The 10,379-nt window shown below is 45.2% G+C and overlaps 1 long non-coding RNA gene and 1 pseudogene across 1 annotated transcript in view; both read left to right on the top strand.

The window, feature by feature from the left end:
* The first annotated feature begins 9,021 nt into the window (after positions 1–9,021).
* LOC116537112 overlaps positions 9,022–10,379 on the top strand; it is a 21,402-nt gene continuing 20,044 nt past the window's right edge. Inside the window, exon 1 of the long non-coding RNA XR_004262955.1 lies at positions 9,022–9,469. This is a non-coding gene — a long non-coding RNA (uncharacterized LOC116537112). The remainder of the gene's footprint in view (positions 9,470–10,379) is intronic.
* LOC116537111 overlaps positions 9,786–10,379 on the top strand; it is a 4,201-nt pseudogene continuing 3,607 nt past the window's right edge.

Here is a 10,379-nt window from a genome sequence, read left to right as displayed (position 1 = left end):
GTTAAAGCAATTTATTAAGTGTGACTTAATAAAGTTGGGGTTCTTAACATCTCATACCATGGCTAATGCAACAGTTTGCATCTCCTTTATTGTTTCATTTCTTTAATGTGCTCTGCATACTAGCATCTGATAGATATCTTTAAGCATCAGATTTATCATATCATTTCCCTTCTGAAAAAAGTCATAATCACTTGTAATAAAATGAGAGATTGATTACTAGACTATTGACATGGCATTTCAGAATCCCAAAAGTATAACCCTAATCTAGCTTTTATTATTATTTTTACTTTTTTAGATGGAGTCTCACTCTGTCGCCAAGGCTGGAGTGCAGTGGCGCAATCTCTGCTCACTGCAACCTCTGCTTCCCGGGTTAAAGTGATTCTTCTGTCTTAGACTCCTAAGTAGCTGGGATTACAGGCATGTGCCACCAGGCCCAGTTAATATTTGTATTTTTAGTAGAGATGGGGTTTTGCCATGTTGGCCAGGTTGGTCTCGAACACCTGACCTCAGGTGACCCGCCTGCCTCAGCCTCCCAAACTGCTGGTATTACAGGCATGAGCCACTGTGCCTGGCTGAACTGTAGAGTTAACAATGTGCAACTCCAGCCTGGGAGAGCTGAAGACATGATACTTCAGCCCATGAGAGCTTCTGCCTGAACTGAGCCCAGCAGGAACAGCAGCATAGTAACCCTATATTGCTAGCTCTAGATGGGCAGGGCTGCCCTAGGCTTTGAGGACTCAACCCTCCCAATGTGTCCAGGTAGCAGCTCAGGAAACAAAAGATTATTCCAGAGTTTTAAGATTTAATTTGTCTGACTTGCCAGGTTTTGGACTTACTTTGGACCTGTTACTTCTTTTGTTTGGCCTATCTCTCCTTTTTGAAATGAAAATGTCTGCTGGGAATGGTGACTCATGCTCGTAAACCCAGCACTTTGGGAGGCCGAGGTTGGTGGATCCCCTGAGGTCAGGAGTTCGAGACCAACCTGGCCAACATGGTGAAACCCCGTCTCCACTAAAAATACAAAAAATCAGCCAAGTGTGGTGGTAGACACCTGTATTCTCAGCTACTTGGGAGCCTGAAGCAGGAGAATCACTTGAACCCAGGAGGTGAAGGCTGCAATGAACCAAGATGCACCATTGAACTCCAACCTGGGAAACAAGAGTGAAACATTGTTTCAAAAAAAAGAAAGGAAGTATCTGCCCTATATCTGTCTTACCATTGTATTTTGGAAGCACATCACTTTATTTTTATTATTATTTCACAGGCTCACAGCTGGAGGAAAATTTGCCTCAGGATAAACTGTGCCATGGGTCTTACCCATATCTGGTTTAGACGAGACTCTGAACTCGAAACTTTTGTGTTGGTCCTGAAACAACCTAAGACTTTTGGAGCTATTGGGATGGAATTAATGTATTTTGCATGTGAGAACATGAATTTGGGTAGTCAGGGGCAGAATGCTATGGTTTGAATGTATCCCCCAAAGCTCATGTGTTGGAAACCTAATATCCAATACAACAATGTGGTGAGGTGGGACCTTTAAGAGGTGATTAGGTCACGAAGACTCTGCCTTAATGCATTAGTGCAGTTATTGTGGGAGTGGGGTTGGTTTATTATCACACAAGTGGGTTCCTTATAAAGGATGAGTGTGCCATTGTTTGACAGAGGAAGAAGGCCCGCACCAGATGTGGCCCCTGTACTTTGACTTCCCAACCTTCAGAACCCTGAGCCAAATAAATCTCTGTTCATTATAAATTATCTATTACAGCAGCATAGAATGGATGAAGACAAGCGCGTCTGAATGATTCACCCTGGAGAGAAGAAACTGGTTTAAATTGCAGATTTTTGAGTGTTTCCCAGCGCTCTGAATCTAAATCCCTAAATGTCTAAATCTCTGGTTATCTAATTTTTCACAGCTTTCCTGGTGATTCTTTTTTTTTTTTAATTGCATTTTAGGTTTTGGGGTACATGTGAAGAACATGCAAGGTTGTTGCATAGGCACACATGTGGCAGTGTGATATGCTGCCTTCCTCCCCATCACCCACATCTAGCACTTCTCCCCATGCTATCTCTCCCCAACTCCCCTCCCCCTGCTGTCCCTCCCCTATTTCCCCCCAACAGACCCCATTGTGTAGTACTCCTCTCCCTGTGTCCATGTGTTCTCATTGTTCAACACCCGCCTATCAGTGAGAACATGCGGTGTTTGATTTTCTGTTCTTGTGTCACTTTGCTGAGAATGATGGTTTCCAGGTTCATCCATGTCCATACAAAGGACACAAACTCATCGTTTTTGATGGCTGCATAATATTCCATGGTGTATATGTGCCACATTTTCCCTGTCCAGTCTATCATCAATGGGCATTTGGGTTGTTTCCAGATCTTTGCTATTGTAAACAGCGCTACAATGAACATTCGTGTGCATGTGTCCTTGTATTAGAACAATTTGTAATCCTTTAGATATATACCCAGTAACGGGATTGCTGGGTCAAACGGAATTTTTATTTCTAGGTCCTTGAGGCATCGCCACACTGTCTTCCACAATGGTTGAACTAATTTACACTCCCACCAACAGTGTAAAACTGTTCCTATTTCTCCACATCCTCTCCAGCATGTGTTGTCTCCAGATTTTTTACTGATCGCCAGTCTAACTGGAGTGAGATGGTATCTCAGTGTAGTTTTGATTTGCATTCCTCTGATGACCAGTGCTGATGAGCATTTTTTCATATGCTTGTTGGCCTCATGTATGTCTTCTTTTGTAAAGTGTCTGTTCATATCCTTTGCCTACTTTTGAATGGGCTTGTTTGTTTTTTTCTTGTAAACCTGTTTTAGTTCTTTGTAAATTCTGGATATCAGCCCTTTGTCAGATTGGTAAACTGCAAAAATTTTTTCCCATTCTGTTGGTTGCCGATTCACTCTAATGACTGTTTCTTTTGCCTTGCAGAAGCTGTGGAGTTTGATTAGGTCCCATTTGTCTATTTTGGCTTTTGTTGCCAATGCTTTTGGTGTTTTGGCCATGAAGTCCTTGCCTATGCCTACGACCTGAATGGTTTTGCCTAGATTTTCTTCTAGGGTTTTTATGGTGTTAGGTCTTATGTTTAAGTCTTTAATCCATCAGGAGTTAATTTTAGTGTAAGGTGTCAGGAAGGGGTCCAGTTTCTGCTTTCTGCACATGGCTAGCCAGTTTTCCCGACACCATTTATTAAACAGGGACTCCTTTCCCCATTGCTTGTTTTTGTCAGGTTTGTCAAAGATCACATGGTTGTAGATATGTTGTGTTGCCTCTGAGGCCTCTGTTCTGTTCCATTGGTCTATATCTCTGTTTTGGTAACAGTACCATGCTGTTTTGATTACTGTAGATTTGTAATATAGTTTGAAGTCCAGTAGTGTGATGCCTCCCGCTTTGTTCTTTTTGCTTAGAATTGACTTGGCTATGCGGGCTCTCTTTTGGTTCCATATGAAGTTTAAGGTGGTTTTTTCCAGTTCTGTGAAGAAGGTCATTGGTAGCTTGATGGGAATAGCGTTGAATCTGTAAAGTACTTTGGGCAGTATGGCCATTTTCACAATATTGATTCTTCCTAACCAGGAACATGGAATGTTTTTCCATCTGTTTGTGTCCTCTCTTATTTCGTTGAGCAGTATCTTATAGTTCTCCTTGATGAGGTCCTTTACGTTCCTTGTTAGTTGCATTCCTAGGTATTTTATTCTTTTTGTGGCAATTGTGAATGGCAGTTCATTCTTGATATGGCTCTCTTTAAGTCTGTTATTGGTGTATAGGAATGCTTGTGATTTTTGCACATTGATTTTGTATCCTGAGACTTTGCTGAAGTTGCCTATCAGTTTCAGGAGATTTTGGGCTGAGACGATGGGGTCTTCTAGATATACAATCATGTCATCTGCAAATAGAGACAATTTGACTTCCTCTTTTCCTATTTGAATACCCTTTGTTTCTTTTTCTTGCCTGATTGCTCTGGCTAGAACTTCCAGTACTATATTGAATACGAGTGGTGAGAAAGGGCATCCTTGTCTGCTGCCAGATTTCAAAGGGAATGCTTCCATTTTTTGCCCATTCGGTATGATATTGGCTGTTGGTTTGTCATAAACAGCTTTTATTATTTTGAGATACTTTCCATCAATACCTAGTTTATTGAGGGTTTTTAGCATAAAGCACTGTTGAATTTTGTCAAAGGCCTTCTCTGCATCAATTGAGACAATCATGTGGTTTTTGTCTTTGGTTCTGTTTATGTGGTGTATTATGTTTATAGACTTGTGTATGTTGAACCAGCCTTGCATCCCCCGGATGAGCTTACTTGATCAGGGTGGATTAGCTTTTTGATGTGCTGTTGCAATCAGCTTGCCAGTATTTTATTGAAGATTTTTGCATCTATGTTCATCATGGATACAGGCCTGAAGTTTTCTTTTCTTGTTGAGTCTCTGCCGGGTTTTGGTATCAGGATGATGTTGGTGTCATAAAATGATTTGGGAAGGATTCCCTCTTTTTGGATTGTTTGGAATAGTTTCAGAAGGAATGGTACCAACTCCTCTTTGTATGTCTGGTAGAATTCAGCTGTGAACCCGTCTGGACCTGGGCTATTTTTGGGTGGTAGGCTTTGAATTGGTGCCTCAACTTCAGACCTTGTTATGGGTCTGTTTCGGCTTCTCCCTGGTTTAGGCTTGGGAGAGGCAAGTGTCCAGGAATTTATCCACTTCCTCTAGGTTTACTAGCTTATGTGCCTAGAGTTGTTTGTAATAATCTCTGATGATGGTTTGAATTTCTGTGGAATCTGTGGTGATATCCCCTTTATCGTTTTTTATTGCATCAATTTGGTTATTCTCTCTTTTCTTTTTTATTAATCTGGCTAGTGGTCTATTTTGTTGATCTTTTTGAAAAACCAGCTCCTGGATTTATTGATTTTTTGAAGGGTTTTTTGTGTCTCTGTCTCCTTCACTTCTGCTTTGATTCTAGTTATTTCTTGTCTTCTGCTAGGTTTTGAGTTTTTTTGATCTTGTTCCTCTAGCTCTTTCAATTTTGACAATAGGGTGTCAATTTTAGATCTCTCCTTGCTTCTCATGTGAGCATTTATTGCTATATATTTTTCTCTAGAGACTGCTTTAAATGTGTCCCAGAGATTCTGGTATGTTGTATCTTTGTTCTCGTTCGTTTCAAAGAACATCTTTATTTCTGCCTTCATTTCATCGTTTATCCAGTCAACATTCAAGAGCCAGTTGTTCAGTTTCCATGAAGCTGTGTGATTCTGAGTTAGTTTCTGAATTCTGAGTTCTAACTTGATTGCACTGTGGTCTGAGAGACTGTTTGTTATGATTTTCATTCTTTTGGATTTGCTGAGGAGTGATTTACTTCCAATTATGTGATCAATTTTAGATTAGGTGTGATGTGGTGCTGCGAAGAATGTATATTCTGTGGATTTGGGGTGGAGAGTTCTGTAAATGTCTATTAGGTTTGCTTGGTCCAGGTCCGAGTTCAAGTCCTGGATGTCATTGTTAATTTTCTGTCTCATCGATCTGTTTAATATTGACAATGGGGTGTTAAAGTCTCCCACTATTGTTGTGTGGGAGTCTAAGTCTCTTTGTAAGTCATTAAGAACTTGCCTTATATATCTGGGTGCTCCTGTATTGGGTGCATGTATATTAGGATCGTTAGCTCTTCTTGTTGCATTGATCCTTTTACCATTATGTAATGTCCGTCTTTGTCTCTTTTGATCTTTGTTGCTTTAAAGTCTATTTTATCAGAGACTAGCATTGCAAATTCTGCTTTTTTTTGCTCTCTATTTGCTTGGTAAATCTTCCTCCATCCCTTTATTTTGAGCCTTTGTGTGTCCTTGCATGTGAGATGGTTCTCTGGATACAGCGCATCAATGGGTTTTGGCTTTTTATCCAATTTGCCAGTCTGTGTCTTTTGATTTGGGCATTTAGTCCATTTACATTACCATTTGGCATGTTTTTGGAGTGGCTGATACTGGTTGTTCCTTTCTCTGTTTAGTGCCTCTTTCAGGAGATCTTGTAAAGCAGGCCTGGTGGTGATGAAATCTTTGAGTACTTGCTTGTTCGCAAAGGATTTTATTTTTCCTTCACTTATGAAGCTTAGTTTGGCTGGATATGAAATTCTGGGTTCAAAGTTCTTTTCTTTAAGGATGTTGAATATTGGCCCCCAATATCTTCTGGCTTATATGGTTTCTGCTCAGAGATCTGCTGTGAGTCTGATGGGCTTCCCCTTGTGGGTAACCTAACATTTCTCTCTGGCTGCCCTTAGCATTTTCTCCTTCATTTCAACCCTGGTGAATCTGATGATTATGTGCCTTGGGCTTGTGCTTCTTGAGGAATATCTTTATGGTATTCTCTGTATTTCCAGGACTTGAATATTGGCCTGACTTGCTAGGTTGGGGAAGTTTTCCTGGATAATATCCTGAAGATTATTTTCCAGCTTGGATTCATTGTCTCCATCACATTCAGGTACATCTATCAAGTGTCGATCAGGTCTTTTCACATAATCCCATATTTCTTTGTTCATTCCTTTTTACCTTTTTTTCTCTAATCTTGCCTTCTCATTTTATTTCATTGAGTTGATCTGCAACCTCTGATATCCTTTCTTCTGCTTCGTCAATTTGGCTGTTGAAACTTGTGTATGCTTTGCAAAGTTCTCGTGGTGTTTTTCAGCTCCATCAATTCACTTATATTCCTCTCTAAGTTGTTTATTCCCTGTAGCATTTTGTCAAATCTTTTTTCAAGGTTCTTAGTTTCTTTGCATTGGTTTAGAACATGTTCTTTTAGCTCATAGAAGTTTCTTATTACCCACCTTCTGAAGCCTGATTCTGTCAATTCGTCACACCCATTCTCCATCCAACCTTGTTCCCTTGCTGGTGAGGAGTTGTCATCCCTTGTAGGAGGAGAGGTGTTCTGTTTTTGGGTGTTTTCATACTTTTTCTGCTGGTTTCTTCCCATCTTTGTGGATTTATCCACCTGTCATCTTTGTAGTTGTTGACTTTCAGATTGGGTCTCTGAGTGGACATCCAGTTTGTTGGTGATGAAGTTATTTCTTTCTGTTTGTTAGTCATCCTTCTAACAGTCTGGCCCCTCTGCTGTAGGACTGCTGAGGTCCACTCCAGGCCCTGCTTGCCTGTGAATCAGCTGCAGCAGCTGCTGAACAGTAAGGGTTGCTGCCAGTTTCTTCTTCTTCTATCTTTGTCCCAGAAGGATACCTGTCAGATGTCAATGTGAGCTCTCCTGTAAGAGGTGACTCTTTGGATATACCGGGGTCAGGGAGCTGCTTGAGGAGACAGTCTGTCCTTTATAGGTGCTGAGCTGTGAGCTCCATTGTTCATTCAGAGCTGCTGGGCAGGTACATTTAAGTCTGCTGCAGCAGAACTTATAAACCGCCCCTTTTTTTTTTAAATATTTTTTTCCCAGGTGCTCTGTCTTGGGGAGTTAGGGCTTTGTTTATGGATTTCTGTTGTGTTACTGTCTTTATTCAGGCCTGCCCTGCCCAGCAAAGAGGCAGCCTAGTCACTGTCTGCCTGCAGAGGCTTTGCTGATTTGCTGTGGGCTCTGCCCAGCTGCCGTGTGAACTTCCCTGCAGTCCTGTTTATATGGGTGTAGTTAGAACTGCCTCGGCAGTGGCAGCCCACCTCTGTAATGGTGGGCTGCCTCGGCAACGGCAGGCTGCCTCAGCAATGGCAAAGTACCTCCATAGTGGTGGACTGCCTCGGTAATGGCAGACGCCCCTCCTCCACAGAGCTGGACCGTCCGAGGTTCAGCTGTGCTTGCTGTGAAGGTCTCAATCCAGAGCGCTTCCGATTGCTATTCTTTTGTGTGGGTGGGACCAGCTGAGCCTGATCACCTGGCTCCCTGCCTTAGAGCCCTTTTTTTCTTTTTTTAGTTGAACGGTTGACTCTACCAGGTGTTCCAATCACCTGTTAAAAAGGCGCCAGGATCTGTGTGATTTCCCATGCAGTGACCCACTGCGCCTGCACCAGCTGAAACAGCCACAATGAGTTTCGCGGTGCTTTTTTGCCCAGGAATCTCCTGGCCTGTCTCCCTGTTTCAGTCCCCTTTTTAATCAGTTGAATGGGCGCCTCTGTCTGCCAGGAGCTCCAATTGCCAGCTAAAACGGTGCCTGGACCTGTGTATTTTGTATGGAGAACCGCTGGCAAAACAGCCACGCCAGTCAAACCAGCGGTGCTGGTGACCCATGGGGCTCCTCTGCCTGGGAATCTCCTGGTCTGTGGGCAATAAAAATGCATCTGGAAATGCAGAGTCCACTCACCCTGTGTGCTTTCGCTGGGAGCTGCAATCCTGAGATGCTCCTAATCAGCCATCTTGGATCCCTCTTTTTGAGAATCTTATTCTATGGCCCAGGATGGAGTGCAGTGGCACGAATTTGGCTCACTGCAACTTCTGCCTCCCGGGTTCAAGCAATTCTCGTGCCTCAGCCTCCCAAGTAGCTGGGATTACAGACACACCACAATGCCTGGCTAATTTTTATTTTTATTTTTAGTAGAGATGGGGGTTTCACCATGTAGGCCAGGCTAGTCTCAAACTCCTGACCTCAAGTGATCCACCTGCCTCAGCCTCCCAAAGTGTTGGGATTGCAGGCGTGAGCCACCGCACCCAGCCTATACATCATTAAAAAAAAAAGTTGTTTAATTTAAAATATAGTTTTGCACATTAAAACAAAAAAAAATTTGCACAGATTAAACACAAATCTCCAGGAGGGGGTGGTGGGAAGATCAGGTCATAGGAGGGTGGCTTAGGAGCCCCAAGCATTGGCCAGGGGTGATTTGGATTGGGTAAGAAATATCAAGAGATAACAAAGAAAAAGGGTAAAATGATGGCAACTGATTGCCATCCCCAGAGGGAGGGGCCGGTCGAGGGCTCATCCAGCCACCCACAGTGGGATCCTTGCAACCTGTTTCTGGCAATGGTTCCCCTAAGTCCCTCTCGCTCGGTCGCGTCCCTCACCCCGGGCCCCGCCCCTTACCGGGCCCCACCCTTCACGCGTGCCGCTTCGCACCGCCTCAGCCTCAGTCTACCAATTCGGCCTCCCGGGCGATTGAGCGCTCCATCCCCTCCTTCGGCGCCCTTGAGCGCCTTCCCAGCTCAGCCAGCCTCACCCTTTTTGCGGCGGTTGGGCCCCGCGCCTGTGGGGGCGGTGCCTGGAGCTAGCTACCTAGCCAATGGGGCAGGGCTGCGCGGCTGGCTCAGGCCCCGACGGACCGCGGTGAATGAGGTGGAGGCGGGTGGAAGCGGAAGGAGTCCTGGGGAAGAGGGGATGATGGTGGCGGCTGTCCTGCTGAGAGTGTCGGTGCTGCCATGGGAGCCGGTGGCTTAGTAAGCCGTGTGCGCCTCCAGGATCCTGCTCTCCATCTACGCGGACCACGTGGAGCGGGAGAAGGAGCAGGACCCAGAGCATCTGGCCCTCTGCAACCTAGGGCCCTGGGTGAAGCGCTCCGCGGTCCAGGTAGCCGGCGTTCAAGAGTGGTCAGGAGCGGCCGCTGGGGGCGAGGGCAGAGGCTGGGGGTGGGGAGCGCGAGGCAGGAGCTCGGGCCTGGGGGCGGCGGGGACGGGGCCGCGGGGGATGGACGGTGTCCAGCCAGCCGGGGGGCGGCAGCTGGGCGCTCCTGCCCCAGGGGCGGCCCGAGCCCAAGCCGCGCGGCGACGGTGGCGGGGTCTGGAGGCAGCCAGGGAGGGATGAGGTGACAGAATGCAGCCTGGAGGCCGGAGCGGTCGGGGTGCGGTCGGGCTGGCGGGGTCCGCGCTGGGCTGGAGCGCGAGGGTCTGAGGAATGTGGGTCCCGGCTGGCCTGACAGGTTTCCTGGTTCTCGGGAGGCGGGCTGGGGGTGTGGGACCCTGTCCGTTGCACTTGCGAGGCCAGCGGCCACCTCTTGTCCCAGCATCGCTGCAGCCGAGGCTCAGGGGCCTAGCGTTTCCCAGTGTCTTCCTGGTGCTAGGACAGGTGTTTTCGTGGTCAGGCTTCTTTGTACTCCAGCGCTAGTGAGAATTTGCAGACTTACTGGCACGGTGACATTTGCGGGCAAACACGAATTTGACCCTACTCTGGAAGAAGATACCGCCACTTAACATTTCTGATTTCTTGGATTTCACCTCGTATATTTCAGTGTGCCAGGAGGGTGAAATGGTCTGAGTTTGGGTCTGAGGTTAAGCTTGTCCTTGGAGTAAAGGACAAGTATGTTATGTGTCTAGTGTTTTAGGCATTGGGATGACTTAAACGTTGTTGCTTATTAGTATAATAGGATACCCACAACAGATTAAAAACACACGCTTTGCTAAACTATGAGCGATTGGTTTGTGTTACTGATTATTTTAGTTTTTTTTTTTTTTAAATGTTGTAATTGGTTTGTCTGTTACTT

This window comes from Sapajus apella, unplaced genomic scaffold (assembly GCF_009761245.1).
Source record: "Sapajus apella isolate SASKATOON/1434 unplaced genomic scaffold, GSC_monkey_1.0 scaffold106, whole genome shotgun sequence".
Taxonomy (NCBI): Eukaryota; Metazoa; Chordata; class Mammalia; order Primates; family Cebidae; genus Sapajus; species Sapajus apella.
The sequence above is the reverse complement of the archived record's forward strand: the minus strand, read 5'-3'. Positions and strand labels throughout refer to the sequence as shown.